Source organism: Anabrus simplex, chromosome 9, assembly GCF_040414725.1.
Source record: "Anabrus simplex isolate iqAnaSimp1 chromosome 9, ASM4041472v1, whole genome shotgun sequence".
NCBI classification, from domain to species: domain Eukaryota; kingdom Metazoa; phylum Arthropoda; class Insecta; order Orthoptera; family Tettigoniidae; genus Anabrus; species Anabrus simplex.
Window position 1 is genome coordinate 162,274,406 of NC_090273.1, and position 21,897 is coordinate 162,296,302.

Here is a 21,897-nt window from a genome sequence, read left to right on the forward strand (position 1 = left end):
TTTCCTTTTACATTGAGAAGATGTTCAAAATATTCCCTCCACCTCGTCAGTGATTCCCTTGGATCTATTATGAGTTCACTGAATTACTCAAAACACTGTTCATTTCCTTTTTCCCTCCCTTCCTAAGATTCTTTATTACTGTCCAGAAAGGTTTCCCTGCTGCTTGACCTAGCCTTTCCAGGTTGTTACAAAATATTCCCATGACTTCTTTTTGGATTCAACAACTATTTGTTTCGCTCTGTTTCTTTCATCTACATACAACTCCCTGTCTGACTCGGCCCTTGTTTGGAGCCATTTCTGATAAGCCTTCTTTTTGCGTTTGCAAGCTGCTCTCACTTCATCATTCCACCAAGTTGTTCGCCTTTTCCCATCTTTACACACAGTTGTTCCTAGGCATTCCCTTGCTGTTTCTACTACAGCATCCCTGTATGCCACCCATTCACTTTCTATATCCTAAACCTGCTTACTGTCTACTGTTCGAAACTTCTCACTAATCATTTCCATGTACTTCCGTCTAATTTCCTCGTCCTGGAGATTTTCTACCCTTATTCGTTTGCAGACAGATTTCACTTTCTCTACCTTAGGCCTAGAGATACTTAGTTCACTACAGATCAGATAGTGGTCTGTATCATCGAAAAATCCCCGGAAAACTCGTACATTCCTAACAGATTTCCTGAATTCGAAGTCTGTTAAGATATATTCTATTATGGATCTGGTACCCTTAGCCTCCCATGTGTAGCGGTGAATAGCCTTATGCTTGAAGAATGTATTCGTAACAGCTAAACCCATACTAGCACTGAAGTCCAGCAAACGCTTCCCATTCCCATTAGCTTCCATATCTTCCCCACATTTACCAATCACCCTTTCGTACCCTTCAGTTCTATTCCCAACTCTCGCATTGAAATCGCCCATTAGCACTATTCTATCCTTGCTGTTGACCCTGACCACGATGTCACTCAATGCTTCATAAAACTTGTCAACTTCATCCTCATCTGCACCCTCACATGGTGAATACACGGACACAATTCTAGTCCTAATTTCTCCAACTGACAAATCTACCCATATCATTCGCTCATTTACGTGCCTAACAGAAACTATGTTCCGTGCAATGGTATTCCTGATAAAGAGCCCTACCCCAGACTCTTCTCTTCCCTTTCTAACACCCGTCAAGTACACTTTATAATCTCCTATCTCTTCCTCGTTATCTCCCCTTACCCGAATATCACTTACTCCTAGCATATCCAGATGCATCCTCTTTGATGACTCAGCCAGTTCTACTTTCTTTCTTCCATAAGCCCCATTAATATTGATATCTCCCCATTGAATTCCATTTCGTTCGCCAAGTTGTTTCCAAGGAGTCCCTCGCCTGTCAAATGGGAGTGGGACTCCGTTACTCCCATAGGTCCGAGGCTTGCTTAAAATGTTCTGAGCTCGGTCGATTCATGAAGCAGGATGCTACCCTACTTGCACATAGTCCAAGTGAGGATCTCTCCTCTAACGGGTTATGGACCACCGGTGGATTGTATAGTGCCAGCCGCCTGAGCAAAAGGAGGGCCACGACTCAGTATAATGTCCGAGATGCCCACTCCCATTCCATAGCAACTGGTATCCCGACTCTCAGGACCATTTACTAGGCCACTCAGTCGTTGGCCATGGTTCACGAACTAGGACGTGACCACAGTAACCCACAAATCTGAACCATGGTTCCAATGAAGTGTGGAATATATGGAAGATCTTTAATCGTCTCCGCACCGGAGTGGGTAGAGCACTCTCCATGAGTGTGTGGTGAGGAACAATCCGTACGGTGGTGGTGGTGTTTATTGTTTTAAGAGGAAGTGCAATTAGCCAACCGTCCTCCATTTAACACTAACGAGGGAACACACATACATGTGTTTCACTCGGATTCGGTTGAAATTTGGTAGGAATATTCGTGGGAGGCAGTAGAATGCTAAGATGAAAACTGCATGTCCCCAGCGCAAGTTTAAACGCCAAACTAGAACAAATATATAGTCGTAAAATTAGAAGTGCCGCGGGAGTATCTGTGTGTGGCGGAGAGGTAGGGAGGAGCGAAGCAGTGGACGTGAGCAGCGTATATTCGGGCTGCTCGCTCGAGTCAAATGAATGACCACCCAACCCCACCCTCCCGGCTACTCTTCTTTATTACACCGCATTTCGCACATACCTCGTATCTTCCCGATTAGAAACGTCAAAGCAGATCAAGAGGTGCACATTGATTAGTCGTCCGATGAGACAACGTTCTTACAATGACAGGTAAAATCTGACGTTCTTATAGACATTTTTATGAATGGTGACTGTATATTTACTTTAACCATGTATGGTAATAATTGATTTTTTATACCTAGATACAAAAAAACGCCCACTACAGAAGTCATTCAATCCGTGGAAAGTAGTAGTGTGCCTTCAGAATTGTTTTGCAGAGTGTGACAAAAAAAACACCCCATTTTCTGAAGATGAAAGGAATTTGGGATTGGAATGATATCGTAAGTAAATCAATGTATTTATATATTTTTTTTTCTTTTACGAGAAAAATAAGCGTTCATAGGAATTGTGTTCTTGTCTCCGTTTTACAGGTCCAATTGCCGACAGGGTTTTGGATACCGATATGACAGTGGAACTGGATGGCACATTGGATATGTCAGATGATGACTTTGATTTCGAGAAAGACAATATTGAAACACCGTTATTTGACCTCGTCTCCAAAAATGTTGCTCCTAACCCTGCATCCACAACAACGGCTGAACGAAGCCTAATCCCAATAACTTATAAGAAGGAGGTCGTCGAATATTGGCGAAACAAAGGTGGGAAACAGAGGAGCTTCGCATCAGTGAAACGCAGGTATTGTAAATTAAAGTTCCGGCAAGAGCTTTACAGGTGGGAGAAACAACTGGGAAACGGTGGCACAATGGGAGAAAAAAACAAATTTGTTACGAAGAAGACTTATCAAAGGTTCAAAGAAAGTAGACAACGAAACAAAATTGTTCACAACATAAATATTTAAAAATGGGCCTTAAAGTACGGTCGTCTAGTTAACTACGACATGTTTCGAGCATCTCATTCCTGGGTAATGAGTTTTAAAAAGAAATTCAAAATTGGATCAAGAAAAATTTGCAAATTCATATCTAAAAAGTACCAATTTGCACAAGAAGATACTAATTGCAACGCGACACTGTTTGCTGATGATGTGTCGCAATTAATAGAAAGTCACGGCCCAGAGTGCGTGTTTAATACTGATCAGTCTGGTTTTCATGAAGAGTTCCATTCTGGCACGACCCATAATAAACGAGGAGAAAAAGTCGTATTAGCGGAAGCACAATCTATGAATTCACTAACTCATAGCTACACAATACAGCCAATAATTTCGGCAGATGGACAACTCCTACCGAAGTTGCTAGTGGTGTTGAAAGATAAAATGGCAAATTTGGTCCTAATACAGAAAAAAAAACTACCGCACCAAATGTGTTCACTTTGCCTTCAAAGTCTGGAAAACTGACCAAAGAACTTGTAGAGAAATGGTTACGGGATGTTTATTGTTAGCTAGTACCAGAGTACAGTGTTTTAGTTCTCGATTCCTGGACCGGACAGAAAGAAGAAAATATTTTAAATGCTAAAATTGGGAGTAAGAAAATCATTAATGTTCAAACAATTCCGAAAGAACCACTGGACTTATCCAGCCGTTAAATGTTTTGGGCTTCCGCATTTGGAAGCAATTTATACGTATTAGGTACGATTTAATTTTGTTAAACTCGTTAGACATCAAGGTACATTTAAGGAACAACATTTTAAAAGTGCAATCTTTGACGCACAACCAGTTCTCCTCTCCGCGTTTTCGTAGCATGTGGCAGTACAGATGGTACAAATGCGGCTATGTTAACAAGAAACCTTCACAATTTGTTAATCCAGTCGATTATTGTTTCAAAGAAGAGCCTTCCTATAATCAATGTAATGCTTGTGAAAGCGACAGCGCTGTAAGATGTGCATGGTGCACACAGTACCTGTGCCTTGTACACTTTTTTGTAAACAATCACTATTGCACTAATTACAACGGGTAACAAGAACGCGGGCGTGAATTCTTCAAACCTTATTGCATCGTTGTTCAAACATCGTCCTTTGTACACTTGTTTCATGTGCTGTTTTCATATTTACGGTTTGCACATCTAATCGGGAAGTCAAGGGGAACGCGCTAACTATACGCTGCCTGGCTGCTGGCGCAGCTCGACACAGCCCGGTTGGCTCACGTCCGCTGCTTCGCTCCTTCCTACCTTTCCGCCAAACCCCGATACTCCCGCGGCACTTCTAATTTTACGACTATTTATTTCTTCTATTTTGGCGTTTAAACTTGCACTGGGGACATGCAGTTTTCCCTTTAGCATTCTCCTGCCTCCCACGAATATTCCTACCAAATTACAACCGAATACGAGTGAAACACATGTATGTGTTCCCTCGTAAGCAAAGAGGAAAAAGAGACTGACAGAAGTGGAGAGAAGTTGATATAATTAAACGCACGATGTCAAAAGAAATGTGAGAAGGTAAAACCAGTATCAATATTGTCTACAACATTCGTTATATAATTCCGTAAGCAATAAAAGATTGTGAGAATTCCGAACGTCGTAGTACCTTGTAATATATCCAAAGGAAGACAAGGGCTATGAAGGGTGTGAAAACGAAGGGCTCCATAGCATTCGCAAACCTAATACTGTGGGGTCAAAAAGAACAAGAGTTGACCAAGGGAGGATAGATTAAAGTGAGAGGCATGGCAAGAGTAACTGGAAGCAATGCGACGAATCAGCTAAAGGTCCCGTGGTCGCCTGCCCACGCTCCTAAGTTATGAGTCGCATCGAAACACAGCCAGGGGATACAGTGAGTGTTATTCTACCGCCCCCACCCACAGGGACGAGCGTAATGAACTGCGCTAATTGCCCATGTTCGTGCAATGTATACAACTTGATCAACAGCCTGTAGCAACATTTTAGTCTATAGTCATGTTCTTGTATCGATCTACTGTAGTGTTTATAGATGTTATACATGTTTTAGATGTTTTGAACACAAGTAGTAATAAAAACGACTAGACTTTTTTCTAAATAGATATGGAAACTCAAGATTTACGTTTATTCTTCCATTGCGCAATCACGTTCAGTGTTTGGTTTCATGGAACGTGATTTATACCGAGGTTCTGGGTTTATCTGGAGAATGAGCTATATCACAAGGCACTACGACGTACGGGATTCTCACAATCTTTTATTGCTTACGGAATTATATAAGGAATCTTGTAGACAATATTGATATTGGTTTTACCTTCTGACATTTCTTGTTACATCGTGCGTTTCAACAAATTATATCAACTTCTCAGTGCTTCTGTCAGTCTTTTGTGAAGCTATGGTGGGCGCAGATACAGTACAAAATAAAAATCCGTAACAATAAAGTGAAATACGGAAAATTCATCAGTTTCGTCTCTATAATTTTCTTTTCATTATTGCGTCGTCTTGAAATCGCCTCATTGTCGTCAGCTGTTTCTCTTTAAAAGTAAATTGCCACTTCCTCCGTATTGTGCTGTGTGCTGGTCATCGTTATAACTTCGCTATGACGTAATAATGTAGCCGCGGGAGGCTTACGGCACGACAGAATCGATCAGGGAGTGCTGAGACGGCGCGCGCCTTATTATATTCTAGTGTTCGCAAGGACACGTACCACTTTTGAAGATATCTACCGTATATTATTATTATTATTATTATTATTATTATTATTATTATTATTATTATTATTATTATTATTATTATTATTATTATTATTATTACGGAGTTAACCGTGGAGCAGAAAGAGGTTAAAGAAGGTGCCGGGGTGAATGGGTCTAACTACAATGTCAAGAAATGGATTAAAATTTTAACAAAGGTTATATTTCTTTTAGGACTTCAAACTTAACAACTTTCCATAAGAATGAAAGAACAGGTACAATGACAAATTTTAAACAAGACAAGGAAAATCAAAATTTAGTGATTTTTACAAATCCTGGTCTTCACGCCCCTCGCCTTACAATTTCTGAGCTCCTAGCTCAAATTTACAAAAGAGCACAAATTTATTCAAGGGCAGAAATCCCCTAATTCATGGAGCACTTGCTTCCAAAATCGAATATCAATTTCTTACTGCCTACTCAAGGCAACATTACATTAATCTCTGGTCTCTCAAACCACCAATTACAAATGGAACTTATTTTTACAGGGGTAGTAAATACCCAACCCACTGGGCCTTCGTGGAATAAGAATCACAGATTAAATTAATGGCCCGAACACAAAATGAACGGAGGCATGTACTTGCACTCCTAGCTATGAACACTAAAATTCTAAGAGGCTCTAGGCCGATGAAACAGCGGCTATTCCCAAACTACTGAGGTGACTCGTATAGAAATTACTTTAATATATTACAGGCAAAAAACCGTTACAAAACGAAGTCACACCAAACTAAGATGAAGGGGAACTTGAGAGGGTAATTCACTCTCTATCCCCGATTTACAGTTAAAGATTTAATGAAGGTGTTACATTAGCCGCCCGCCTCCTGCTTTGACACACACACTGAGTAGGATGACGAACAATTGGCCAAGAGGTGTGAAAAGCCGCAGTTTATAAACCCTCAGGGAAGGTTCGAGATCATTCAAGATTAAACTAGCCACACCCTCTCAATTTTATTGGATGAATTTCAAAGTTACACTTGGAATAGAACAAGAAGCCTGTAATAGGTTGAAAATTACATACAGAAATTAGGGATTGGCTAGATTCAAAATTGGCGGAAAGAAAAGGGAAATATTGCAACCCAAAAATAAATGAACATTCAGTTACAAAAACCTAGAAATACAAAACTTCTTTAAATTATAAATTATTTCCCTTTGCACCAGGGTGCATAATCATAGTTTTTTAGTGGTGTCATCTGTGGAAAAATGTCTTAATTTCTTGATGAATGGCAAACAAAATAAGGATAAATTCACTCAGTTTAGGCAACTGCACAATAACAAAATTACATCATATTTCTGTGGTGACATCTTCTGAGTAACGTTTGTAGTTTCAATTTCACTTTTTTACCAATAGAGGAGTTCATTTAAGTGCTGAATTTGAATGCGCGGTTTTGGGGTGTACCGTCCGGTACAATTATTATTATTATTATTATTATTATTATTATTATTATTATTATTATTATTATTATTATTATTGTTACCGTGTTTTTGCGGTAGGTAGAGGTGAAAGAAGGTGCGGGCTTGAACGGGTCTCAAACTACGCAATCAAAGTTAATGTAAAATTTAACAAGGTTATATTTGCTTTTCAAAATAAAGAAATAACAAGCATGGCAGGTACAGAGTAGCAAGGCAACCAAAATGTAGTTACAATATTTACCGGATTTGGGCTTCGCGCCCCGGCTTCACAATTCTTGGGCAATCAGCCCAACCTTACTCCAAAATAAGTTTTAACAGAGGGGCAGAAAACCCCATTCATGCTCAGGAGCACTTGCTCCAAATTACACAGAAAAGCCTCCTCGAGGCATACAATACTCAATTTTCAAGAAAGAGCCACTCGCTCTCAAACTTTTAGCCTCTCAAAGGCCACACCAAACTCCACCTTCAAGTTGTCCTCTCAGGACATAGACACAGGGGTAAAATACCCAACCTACTGAGGTCTATTAAGAGAGAAAAAGATTAATTACATGACCTCTAAAATCACAATTTGAGAGGAGGCGAACTTGCGCTCCTAATACACTTTGTTTAAAACCTACTTGGCACTAGGCCGTTAATACAAGGGCTAATCCCACACTAAAGAGGTGACTTAAGAAAGAAACAATTTACATTACGTTAAAGAAGAATAGGTTGAGAAAAAATAAGTTCACCTCAAAACAATATGAGTGGGAGCTCGAGAGGGTTAAGCACTCTCTATCCCGAAATGCAGTTTAAAGATAGAATAGATACCAAGGGTCTTTACATTTTAAGGAAGGTTACATTATGGAAAAACTTCGGACCCGCCCCGAGAGTTAAACTGCTGAGCTAGCAAGGAAAGAAGTTATTAATCGGCCATTACCTTGTTGTTGACCGCTGCCGAAGAAAGAGGCGCTTCCCGCCCCCTGCTATGTACTTTACACACTGAAAGATGGAAAAGAAGTGGCGCAGAGACCCAAAAATCAGCAGTTTATATACTCTCGCGGAAAGTTCGAGGCGTTTTAGGGAAGAAAACACCCGCGCACAATCACTTTATTGGTTAGGGATAAGCAGCATATTCAAGTTGGGGGAAGATACATCAGATTGGTCAGAAATTAATTAAAGAAATTCGGGATTGGCTAAATACAAAACAAGGGGAAAGAGAGGGGTATACAGCCAACTTAGACAATAACAGAAAAAAATTTAACAAGAAACAAACTTTTGAAATACAAATTTCTCCAAAAAACAGTTCTTTCACATCGCACTAGGGTGCACCATTGTAGTTTTTCAGTAGTGTCCTCTAGAAGAGAAAGTTCACACTTCTTACTACCGGTAAAACAAAAATACATCAAAAGTGGCACAGTTCAAAAACTCCAAACTTTCCACGTAGTGACATCTTCTGAGAAACTTGAAAATTAATACCGTCAATAAAGTTCAGACTTCCTCCAGCAGAGGAGTTTCAACTGGCGCAAATTTTAAATTAGCGGCGTGGAGGTGTACCGCCCGGTACAGACCTCCCCCCCCCCCCAAAAGTTCCTCCAGGGGTGACACATGAAATTTGTTTGAAAACCAGGTCCAAGTTTTGATGTTGATATGGAGATTAATTGCAGAAGTATTTATAAGATTTTCTTAATTTGGTTTGATTCAGTTTCAAAATTTTTGTTGTAACTGGTGAAGTAAAGTCTTTATGTTTGTAGAAGTTGAATTCAGAAAGAAAACTTTAGTTTTTAAAGTTGAGGAAAATTTTCAAAGTCCACCAAATATTGCTGTTGAATTCCCAAGAAAAGGTAGTAAAGTTGAACTGGAATGTCCATATAGCTGGATATATACTTCAAACGTTGATGATTTTAACGGCCAGACCAGCCGCCACTGCTTGCGTTCAGAGGAGGCCGCCCGGGCCCCTCAAGTACCCTGAGATACCGCTCGCCCGCACTATGAGGGGAGCAGAGGTGTAGAAGCACGCCGCGCCCGCGGTGAACATATACAGGCTGCGGGTAAGTAGCAGGTCGTGCGCCGCACATCAGCCTTGGCCGGGAGGAGAGCTCCGGCTCGCCGTGCACATATCGTCCTCGCTGGGGTCGAGGGGGCCCTTCCTCTATCCCAGACGCGGCGCAGTGCCGCGCGGCTGCGGGGGCACTGAAACATTAAAGTTAGGCGGCAGAATTTTTGTTGGACCAGAATAATAGTAGGGTACATTCATTATGGAGAGGTTGAGGGGCCAGCAGCGTGCAGCAATTCATTTCAGATGCGAGCCACTGTGTGTAGTGGCGCAGGAGACGGGAGCGTGGTAATGGCCGAGGTACGGACAGAATGGCAGTTTAACTAATCGGGGGAGGTTTACAAAAATGCTTACATATAAAACAAAATATTATAGAAGGGGCAGAACGCCTTAAAAGTGAAAACTCAAAAAAATTATAACCTTCATAATCCTTTCAAATTATATAAAGCAAGTTGACACAAAATTTACACTGGTTTCACCTGCGACAGGTGAACCCTAAATATCCTCTCGGTGGCTGGATTACTTAATAACAACGTAACCGGCGTAAGGAAATCGAGAATGATACACGGCCCATGAAATCTGGGGGCAAGCTTGCCCGCGGGAACAAAGTTCTTGACCATCACCTGGTCATCTACCTTCAAATGGGTGGGTCTCCGTCCACGATCATACCTTTCCCTAACCTTTTCATGAGACACTTTAAGATTGGCTTTAGCCTTCTTCCAAAGATCTTTAATGTTGTCCGGATCTATTGTCTCAGGTAGAATGTCACTCAGAGACCAGAGGTTAGAGAGCGGCGTGTTGGGAACAAACTTGAACATCAAAGCAGCTGGAGTAAATTTGTGAGATTCATGAACTGCCGAATTCAAAGCAAAAGCTAACCAATGCAGGGACGTGTCCCACCTAGAATGATCTTCATGATGATAGGCAATAAGCGCGGACCTGAGATTACGATTAACCCGTTCAGCCAGAGATGGTTGAGGGTAATAAGCCGAAGTCGTCACATGAGAGATGGACAAGTCAAAACAGAATTTACGAAAAAGATTTGATGTAAACGCCTTAGCGTTATCAGACACAATGAATTGGCACGGACCAAAAGAAGCAAAAATAGAATTTAGGCAAGTAATGGTGGACTGAGCGGTAGCCAGCTTAGTCGGAAATAACCAGGAAAATCTTGTAAAACCATCTACGCATACGAAGATGAACTTGTTGGCATTTCCCTTTGACTGAGGGAAGGGTCCTACATAATCAATATACAGGCGTTCCATAGGGCGCGACGCTTGATGTGAAGACAAAAGGCTTACCTTGGTGGACATAGTTGGTTTACTAAGCAAACAAGATTTACAAGCTTTTACTAGTTCACGGATTTCACCGTCCATATCCTTCCAGATGAACATTTCACGAATCTTCTCACGAGTTTTAAAGATGCCTAGATGCCCTCCTAATGGGGTTTCATGATAATACTTGAAGATCATAGGTACAAGAACCGCTGGAACGACAACCTTCATCATCTTATCATGCCTGGATGGGCAACATAAAACACCATTCCTCAGAACATAAGGGACGACATGATCCCCAGAAGAAAGGGTTTCAATTATCGGAGCCAGCGTCGGATATTCACGTTGGTAATTCTCGATATCCCTAAAGAGCATGTTAGCATCTGTTAAGATGGCATTAACATCAGGTAGTATGGACTCGGGAGGTGATAAACTGTCGACCGGTTCATGGGTCTCGATGTCGTTGGAAAACATACGGCTAAGTCCATCAGCGATAACATTTTCGGTACCTCGGATATGCCTGACATCGAATTGGAAGGCAGAAATACGGATGGCCCAACGGGCTATACGACCAGCACGACGCGGCCTACCTAAGACCCAGCTTAAGGCTTGATTACCTGTCTCCAAGTCGAATTTGACATGTTCCAGATAGAGACGGAGCTTTTCTAAGGCAAATAAGACTGCCAAACCTTCGAGCTCATGGATGGAATACTTGGCTTCTTGAGCCGACAAGGTCCTAGATGCATAGGCGATGGGTCGCCTCCCTAGTTCAGTCTCTTGAAGACGGACTTCAGCTACTGCTGACGACGACGCGTCGGTTTGGACGATGAATTTCTTTGAGAAATCAGGCATAGCAAGTACAGGGGCATTACAGAGAGCTAATTTAAGATCTTCAAAAGCGGCTTGTTGAGAAGGTCCCCACTCGAATTTGATGCCTTTTCTACGAAGAAGGTTCAAGGGCGCCGCTCTATTAGCGAAGTTAGGAATAAACTTCCTGAAGAAATTCACCATACCAATGAACCTGGCGATACCTTTAATGTCCTTGGGAGGTTTAAAATCACGGATGGCATGTGTTCTAGAATGATCGACGGCAACACCATCAGGTGACACAATATGCCCTAGGAATGACATAGCGGGCTTAGCAAAGGCAACCTTGGACAACTTGACAGTTAACCCAGCTTTACGAAGGCGATTGAGAACTTCTGGCAGTTGATCCAGATGTTCTTCGAAGGTCTCCGAAAATACGACGACATCATCCAAGTAGTGATACAAGTACTCAAATTTGATGTCGGAGAAGACCCTATCTAGCAGCCTAGTGAGTACAGCTGCTCCCGTGGGGAGCCGGAAAGGCACGCGGTTGTATTCGTATAAATTCCAGTCCGTGGCAAACGCTGTAAGATGTTTAGACTCTTCCGCAAGGGGAATTTGATTGTAGGCTTGATTCAAATCCAAGATGGTGAAGAACTTGGCCTTACGGAACCATGAAAAACAAGAATGAAGTTCGGGAATGGGCACAGATTGTAACACCACCTTCCGATTGAGAGCCCTATAATCAATGACAGGCCTGAAGCCCCCTTGGGGTTTCGGGACTAGAAAAATAGGTGACGAATACGCCGACTTAGAGGGCCTAATAATACCATCCTTCAACATCTGATCGATGATTTCTTTCAGAGCCTTCATTTTTGGTGGAGATAGCCTATAAGGTGGAAAACGGACAGGAATCGAATCCGTGACCTCAATTTTGTATTCAATAAGGTCAGTAACACCAAGAGTATCAGAGAACACCTCTGGAAATGACTGACGCAACTTACGAATACTATCAGCCTGCTCCTCAGGTAGATGTCTAAGGTCTAACAACATCTCATCCTGGGTAGGCGAAATAGATGAACATGATACAGAATTACACTTTAACACGGGAATTTTACAATTGGACGCAAATTTGAATGTGCACGACTTACTCTGAAGATCGAGCACAAGACCAGTGTGAGAAATGAAGTCCGCTCCCAGTATGATGGGGCAAGACAAGTGCTTAGCCACAAACAGTTTGGTTTTCCATGTAAATTTAAAAATACGAATTTTGACCTGTACAGAACCTAGAATTTCTAATGGAGATGAATTAGCCGAAACATATTGAACAGTAGATGAGCCATAGTCAGGTAATTTACAAACAGACTTCAATTTTGAATACCATTGGTCCGAAATAATTGAAAAAACACTGCCTGAATCTAATAGAGCGGTTATAGGCTCGTTATTTAACTCAATCTTAAGAAAAGAAACAGGTGCGGGGGTATCCGCCGCAATCCTAAGACACTCTTTGGGGCATTCAAAAGATAGATTTGCAGATTGAACATTCGCTGAATTTACGACCTGTTTGCCAGGGGCTGAGCCTCGGGAAGATGGATTAGTCGACTCAGCCGAAGCCACTAGTCACTTTTGATTGTTGTTGGAAGTTGCACCTGAAGTTGAGCAGGAGGGGGACAATTCTTGGCGATATGTGAGAAAGCCCCACATTTAAAACAGCCTTGTGATGAGCCAGCTCCATTATTTGCCCTACTAGATTTGATCAATGGACACTTGTTCCGAAGATGGTCAGGCGACCCGCAAGCGTAACATTTACGGGGTGTGACTGATCGGCGAGGTGGAGGCCAAGTATTACTAACAGAAGGCGGGGGTTCTTTCGCGACACGCAAGGAATCGGCGTATCTCACTCCTTCCGCTGAGACGGCCAACGCTTCAAGTTCAGGGAAAGTTTGCGGGCACGCCGCGAAACACAAATATGACCTATAGGGTGGTGAAATTCCTTCTACAATAGCCTGTACAATCTGATCTTCAGGAAAATGAAGAGCGAACACCCTAGTATAAAACTTAATGTCTTGTATGAAATCAGCCAGATTTTCATCCAATCTCTGTACTCGATAATAGTACTTCTGAATCAGAGATGACCTCGCGCGGGCGGGAATAAAATTTGCAAGTAAGTGTGCATGAAAATCTTCAATAGATGACTGTTCGGCTATGGCTCTTACTGTTTTGTCAGAGAGAATACCAATTGCATAAGGATAGATGATTTGCAAAATTTGACACGGAGAAAGAGAAAAAACAAGGGCATGATCCTGAAATTCAACTAAAAACCTTAAGAAGGAAATAACTTCACTGGTGGTGTTGACAGAAAACTTCGAGATACCTCTGAGCAACATTGACAATGGATGAGGCAAACTGCTGAACCCAGGTGACATAGTCGGTAAAGGTTTAAGTGGCAAAGAAGTTAATTCAGAACGTACATTATTCAATGAGTTACGGCGTTCAGACTCGTTGTCCAATGGGGCAGAGATAGTTTGAGCAGCAACGGTTATCCTATTGACTTCTCCCTTAGGAGGCTCTTCCTCGCTACCTGCATTCATCGGGGTGGGTTGATCAATTTTGGGAGGAACCTCCCCAGTCAACAATTGAGTGACCTTGCTAGATAATTCAGAAATTCTTTCAAGCAACGTACTAGCTTCCTTCCTCTGAACGTCATTCAATTTCAGAGACAACAGATCGTTAACTCTATTTGAAAAATGATATAGCCTGGCTTGCACACGCTTAATTTGATTAGGAGAAGGATCATTTTCATAAAAAAAACTAACTACCGATGCTAGCCCAGTAGTATTCTCGGTGATCGTGGAAAGAGAGTCGTCAATTTCTTTCTCTCCCAAAGTGGGGATGGAAACGGGCAAATCAAGGGACTCACTAAGCTTGTTTGTGTCTACCGCAACCGTGCCTCCAGATTGCACATTTCTGATAGTTAATTCATAGATTAACTCCTCCTTCCGCAAATAGTTAAGATGGAGAACATCGCGAGGGCCGGGCATGATGCCAGAACAATTTTGAAAAAATCAGAAAATTCCAGCAACTGAGAAAATTGTTAGAGTTCGGAACACAACAATGTTTAGCCGTCAAAAGGGGCTAAATTGAGACCCATTCAACCACGCTCTGCTACCACTTGTTACCGTGTTTTTGCGGTAGGTAGAGGTGAAAGAAGGTGCGGGCTTGAACGGGTCTCAAACTACGGAATCAAAGTTAATGTAAAATTTAACAAGGTTATATTTTCTTTTCAAAATAAAGAAATAACAAGCATGGCAGGTACAGGGTAGCAAGGCAACCAAAATGTAGTTACAATATTTACCGGATTTGGGCTTCGCGCCCCGGCTTCACAATTCTTGGGCAATCAGCCCAACCTTACTCCAAAATAAGTTTTAACAGAGGGGCAGAAAACCCCATTCATGCTCAGGAGCACTTGCTCCAAATTACACAGAAAAGCCTCCTCGAGGCATACAATACTCAATTTTCAAGAAAGAGCCACTCGCTCTCAAACTTTTAGCCTCTCAAAGGCCACACCAAACTCCACCTTCAAGTTGTCCTCTCAGGACATAGACACAGGGGTAAAATACCCAACCTACTGAGGTCTATTAAGAGAGAAAAAGATTAATTACATGACCTCTAAAATCACAATTTGAGAGGAGGCGAACTTGTGCTCCTAATACACTTTGTTTAAAACCTACTTGGCACTAGGCCGTTAATACAAGGGCTAATCCCATACTAAAGAGGTGACTTAAGAAAGAAACAATTTACATTACGTTAAAGAAGAATAGGTTGAGAAAACATAAGTTCACCTCAAAACAATATGAGTGGGAGCTCGAGAGGGTTAAGCACTCTCTATCCCGAAATGCAGTTTAAAGATAGAATAGATACCAAGGGTCTTTACATTTTAAGGAAGGTTACATTATGGAAAAACTTCGGACCCGCCCCGAGAGTTAAACTGCTGAGCTAGCAAGGAAAGAAGTTATTAATCGGCCATTACCTTGTTGTTGACCGCTGCCGAAGAAAGAGGCGCTTCCCGACCCCTGCTATGTACTTTACACACTGAAAGATGGAACAGAAGTGGCGCAGAGACCCAAAAATCAGCAGTTTATATACTCTCGCGGAAAGTTCGAGGCGTTTTAGGGAAGAAAACACCCGCGCACGATCACTTTATTGGTTAGGGATAAGCAGCATATTCAAGTTGGGGGAAGATACATCAGATTGGTCAGAAATTAATTAAAGAAATTCGGGATTGGCTAAATACAAAACAAGGGGAAAGAGAGGGGTATACAGCCAACTTAGACAATAACAGAAAAAAATTTAACAAGAAACAAACTTTTGAAATACAAATTTCTCCAAAAAACAGTTCTTTCACATCGCACTAGGGTGCACCATTGTAGTTTTTCAGTAGTGTCCTCTAGAAGAGAAAGTTCACACTTCTTACTACCGGTAAAACAAAAATACATCAAAAGTGGCACAGTTCAAAAACTCCAAACTTTCCACGTAGTGACATCTTCTGAGAAACTTGAAAATTAATACCGTCAATAAAGTTCAGACTTCCTCCAGCAGAGGAGTTTCAACTGGCGCAAATTTTAAATTAGCGGCGTGGAGGTGTACCGCCCGGTACAATTATTATTATTATTATTATTATTATTATTATTATTATTATTATTATTATTATTATTATTATTATTATTATTATTATTATTGATTGTTTAGCCGAACAGAAGAAAGATTTATTGATGTTGGTTCTCTCTTTTTTTAAGTGATGTAACACATTTGCAGTTGCACTAGATTGGCAAATGGACTAGGATTGGTTTGATAGTGGCCGCGGCCTTATTTAGGGCTTCTTTGGAAAATGATCAAAGAGAGAAAGCCATCTCCAGAGACGGGGATACTGGTGTTGTAATTGACGTTTACCAGCTTTTTTCTAATTAAGGTGTGCACATCTCTGTTGTTCGAAAGAGTTTTCTACCACGAATTACCTAAACGGTGTTTCGCACTTTCCTTACCTAACTGAGCTAAAAACAAACAAACCCGTCGGTCAAGAGCCATTAAGAGGTTTGGAGATGATGGGATTCATTGTTATGAATGAAATAAAACTGAGCAACCACCCTCACTCTAACCAGAACTGAAAAAGGTGTATGCTGGGGTTGCACAGAGGCGTGAAAATTATATTTAACACTAAATTTATAATATTTCCACTCTCCCACTACATATTACTCACCTGCAAATAAATCTTTTTTCAATGCTGCGGTGGAGCGCTAGTAATTTGCTGTGATTTATATTATTTACTATCCAAACACTTGCTAACTGATGTTGTAGGATTGGCAAGAGACCAAGCAGAAATATTTCATCTCAATGGAATATTTCAAAAAATTACGAATAATACAGTATTTCAAGAAGAACTCGGATGAACATTTGACTGAAAGTAAGTTGCATAGAACAAATTACAGAGACAAGGCCGGGCAAAAGGAAAAAGAAAAAAAAAAGGGAAATTTCATTTGTGTCTTCTCCTTTGACTCTAATAAGTTTCACACCTGTGTACCTTAATTCAAGCCACAGCCGCTTCTTCCCTGTCCTAGCTCTTTCCCATCCTTGCATCACCGAGAATCATCTAGTTAGTTCGACGTTAAACCACTAAGAAAAAACTTTTCCCTTTGCAAACATCAAACAATGATCGATATGCTTCCCGGTCACGGCGATGCATAAACGGCTCCTAATTTCAGATGAACATCAACCGTAGGAAAAAGTCTGCATGGTTGTTAGGTAACATTGTCTGGTCATCCATCCACACCTTTCATCACGGCCTGTACCGTTGGTAGGTAACATTGTCTGGTCATCCATCCACACCTTTCATCACGGCCTGCACCGTTGGTAGGTAACATTGACTGGTCATCCATCCACACCTTTCATCACGGCCTGTACCGTTGGTAGGTAACATTGCCTGGTCATCCATCCACACCTTGCATCACGGCCTGCACGTTTGCTAGGTAACATCGTCTGGTCATGCACCCACACCTTACATCACGGCCTGTACCGTTGGTAGGTAACATTGCCTGGCCATCCATCCACACCTTTCATCACGGCCTGTACCGTTGGTAGGTAACATCGTCTGGTCATCCACCCACACCTTACATCACGGCCTGTACCGTTGGTAGGTAACATTGTCTGGCCATCCATCCACACCTTTCATCACGGCCTGTACCGTTGGTAGGTAACATTGCCTGGCCATCCATCCACACCTTTCATCACGGCCTGTACCGTTGGTAGGTAACATTGTCTGGTCATCCATCCACACCTTTCATCACGGCCTGTACCGTTGGTAGGTAACATTGTCTGGTCATCCACCCACACCTTACATCACGGCCTGTACCGTTGGTAGGTAACATTGTCTGGTCATCCATCCACACCTTTCATCACGGCCTGTACCGTTGGTAGGTAACATTGTCTGGTCATCCATCCACACCTTTCATCACGGCCTGTACCGTTGGTAGGTAACATTGTCTGGTCATCCATCCACACCTTTCATCACGGCCTGCACCGTTGGTAGGTAACATTGTCTGGTCATCCATCCACACCTTTCATCACGGCCTGTACCGTTGGTAGGTAACATTGTCTGGTCATCCATCCACACCTTTCATCACGGCCTGAACCGTTGGTAGGTAACATTGTCTGGTCATCCATCCACACCTTTCATCACGGCCTGTACCGTTGGTAGGTAACATTGTCTGTCCATCCATCCACACCTTTCATCACGGCCTGCACGGTTGTTATAGAGCGTTCTAACCTTAAATTGCAGTACAGCGGTAATGGGATAATTCCGTCTCTTTCCTTCTCCCGTGTTTTGCGGGTAGCGCTGTCCTACTCTAATGCAACGGGTTTGCCAAATATCCGTAAATCAGAATGTTGTCAGTTAAAATGGGTAAATATCGTCTTATGTACAGAATTTCAAGGCGCATTCGATGCCGTTAACAACAAAAAGTTAAAAAATAATTTAGTGTGAAAATGGTAATATAATGGAAAGTTTCGCCAAATGCAAAATCTTCATTGCATAGAACTTCTCATGTCATAACTCCTATTTTATATTCAATATTTTCCTAATTTTTTCACTGCTGGTAAAGAAACATTTCAGGTCGATGTAGATAAATTTATTTTTAAATTTAAATGATAACAAAATGCAGCATATGCATTTATTTTCAGTCATGTTCAGGGAATTTTATGTACAGGCACGAAAAAGTCAGTCGCTGGCCAGCGTCTTTCCTATAGAATTTGCATGGGGGTTCAAAGCGAGGCAAATGGTCTTCATATATGGAAGTTATTTTCAAAACAATCCCGAAATTCTTATCTTGCTTAGTTATTAATTTGTGACAGGAAGAATATCTCCTTGAATTTTGGTTTCGCGCGTGACTCGGCTGGCTGGCTAAGTACCGGTAGTGATCTCCCAAACATGCGCTCTTAACATTTCCAGACAGTCGCATGCAGTGCAGTGCTCATTTCGTCAGTAGTATGTATAATAGTGATTAAATTCATATCAGTGACATATGTACAATTCTTGAGGGCAAGTGTATTTCGTTTGTGTGGTTCGTGAGTTCGTGCTCGTGCGTGGGGATCTAATTTCGAAGAAAAAGTGCAGAAGGATCATGGCGTGGTTAAAGCAAAGCAAACGGTCGTCGGATATGGAAGTTATTATCAAATCATACCTCAATTCCTTATCTCGTTATCTCTTAATTTATGACAGGGAGAATGTCTCGTTTGTTTACGTTTCACGAGTGACTCGGCTGGCTGAGCTTTTAAATATACCGACAGCCGTGTGCAGCGGTGTTCATTTAATCAGCATTATAAGATTTATTAAATAAAGATCAGTGACATATATAATATTTAATGGCGTGTGGCCTCCGAAGACGACGAGTGCAGGCCTTTCGAGTTGACGCCGCATAGGCGACCTGCGCGTCTACAAGAATCGGGCCCTACCTGTGATGAATTATAATGCTGAAGACGGCACACACCCCAGCCCCCGAGCCATTGGAATCAACCAATGAAGGTTAAAATCCCCGACCCGGCCCGGGCGCCTCTGGACCAAATGCCAGCGCGCTAACCATTTAGCCATGGAGTCGGACAAGATCAGTGATAAATGTATAGTTCTTGAGGACAAGTGGATTGTGTTTGTTATGTTTGTGTAGTCTGTGTAGTTGTCAGTTCGTGCTCGTGCGGGGGGTTCTTAGTTCGAAGAAAAAGTGCAGAAGGATGTACAATGGATCGTCAAATTATGAAGAAACGTTCCGTAGGTAAACTCAGGGGAAAAGAACGCAATATTTTAATGAGTGTCCTGGATTATTTTTTAAAGTCTACGAATATGAGCAGCGCAGTCAGTGAAACTGCTTAAGCTACAGGTTGTTCCGAAAGAACAATCTATGCTATAAGGAACACACACATGGTCCTTTGCGAATTCCCGCAAAAAGCAAAAAAGCAAAAGCAGAAGGACGGCAGAAAAAGGAAAATTAAATATGATAAAATTGTGCGAAGTGGAGTGCGTCGGGTGGTTCACTGTGTATTTTTTTTTTGCTAACATACCACCGACATTGAACGTGATTTTGAGTCGGGTAAATGGAGAAGATTCTTTGCCCCGATTTTCCAAAACTACGTTGTATCGCTTCTTACATCATATAGGCTTCCGTTATTTAAGACGGGGTAATAAAGCAGCTTTCATTGAAACCGATGAAATAATTAATTGGAGGCACAGATATCTCAGGGAGATAAAACGTTTGAGGGAACTAATTAAAGCTATAATATATAAAGATGAATCGTGGGTAAATATTGGGCAGACAGTGGCAAAAGAATGGAAGGATACGACAGTGAAAAGTGCACGGCAGGACGCCATTGAAGGGGTGAGTTCGGGACTTAGGCCACCGAAAAGCTGAGGTCCGTGATTTTCCTTGAACATGGTTTTGTTCCAAATGCTGAACTAACATTTTTATGCCATGAAAACATAAGACAATTGGGCAAATTACGTGAAGGAAGTAATGAAAAATGAAAAGACATTTATAGAAAGCAGACGAATTACAGGACGATGTCGACGATGAAAAGTTTTTAATACGACTTTCTTCATCGTGCGGATCATCCTCAAGTTCATCTCCCGAACCCGGTTCATCGAAAGCGGAAAGATCAGGCCTTGCAGAAATGATAGAAAGTGTATGTCCAATGTCTGAGAACAACGCCAATGATTAAGGTGTGTTGTATTTATTTTACCATCGTACAAATATTAATTCATGAATGAATGAACTTTAAATTACAAAATTACAAACGAAAAATGTGGAACTGTGACGCCCTGTTTGAGTCACACTCGAGCGTGATCTTCACGAGTCGATTTCGCAACAGCGCGCTCCATCTACGCTGTTCTGCAAATTTAAGGTTGGAACGCTCTAGAGGTAACATTGTCTGGTCATCCATCCTCACCTTACATTACGACCTGCACGGTTGTTATGTAACATTGTCTGGTCATCTATCCACACCTTACATCACAGGCTGCACGGTTGTTCGGTAACATTGTCTGGTCATCCATCCACACCTTACATTACGACCTGCACGGTTGTTCGGTAACACTGTCTGGTCATCCATCCACACCTTACATTACGACCTGCACGGTTGTTCGGTAACATTGTCTGGTCATCCATCCACACCTTACATTACGACCTGCACGGTTGTTCGGTAACATTGTCTGGTCATCCATCCACACCTTACATTACGACCTGCACGGTTGTTCGGTAACATTGTCTGGTCATCCATCCACACCTTACATTACGACCTGCACGGTTGTTCGGTAACATTGTCTGGTCATCCATCCACACCTTACATTACGACCTGCACGGTTGTTAGGTAACATTGTCTGGTCATCCATCCACACCTTACATTACGACCTGCACGGTTGTTAGGTAACATTGTCTGGTCATCCATCCACACCTTACATTACGACCTGCACGGTTGTTCGGTAACATTGTCTGGTCATCCATCCACACCTTACATTACGACCTGCACGGTTGTTCGGTAACATTGTCTGGTCATCCATCCACACCTTACATCACAGGCTGCACGGTTGCTAGGTAACATTGTCTGGTCATCCATCCACACCTTACATTACGACCTGCACGGTTGTTCGGTAACATTGTCTGGTCATCCATCCACACCTTACATCACAGGCTGCACGGTTGCTAGGTAACATTGTCTGGTCATCCATCCACACCTTACATTACGACCTGTACGGTTGTTCGGTAACATTGTCTGATCATCCATCCACACCTTACATTACGACCTGCACGGTTGTTAGGTAACATTGTCTGGTCATCCATCCACACCTTACATCACAGGCTGCACGGTTGCTAGGTAACATTGTCTGGTCATCCATCCACACCTTACATTACGACCTGCACGGTTGTTCGGTAACATTGTCTGGTCATCCATCCACACCTTACATTACGACCTGCACGGTTGTTCGGTAACATTGTCTGGTCATCCATCCACACTGTCCCCTTCAAATTTGGCCTACGATAAGTATTTATTGTGTCTGCGAGTGCAAGGCTATTATTTCATTAGCACGGGCT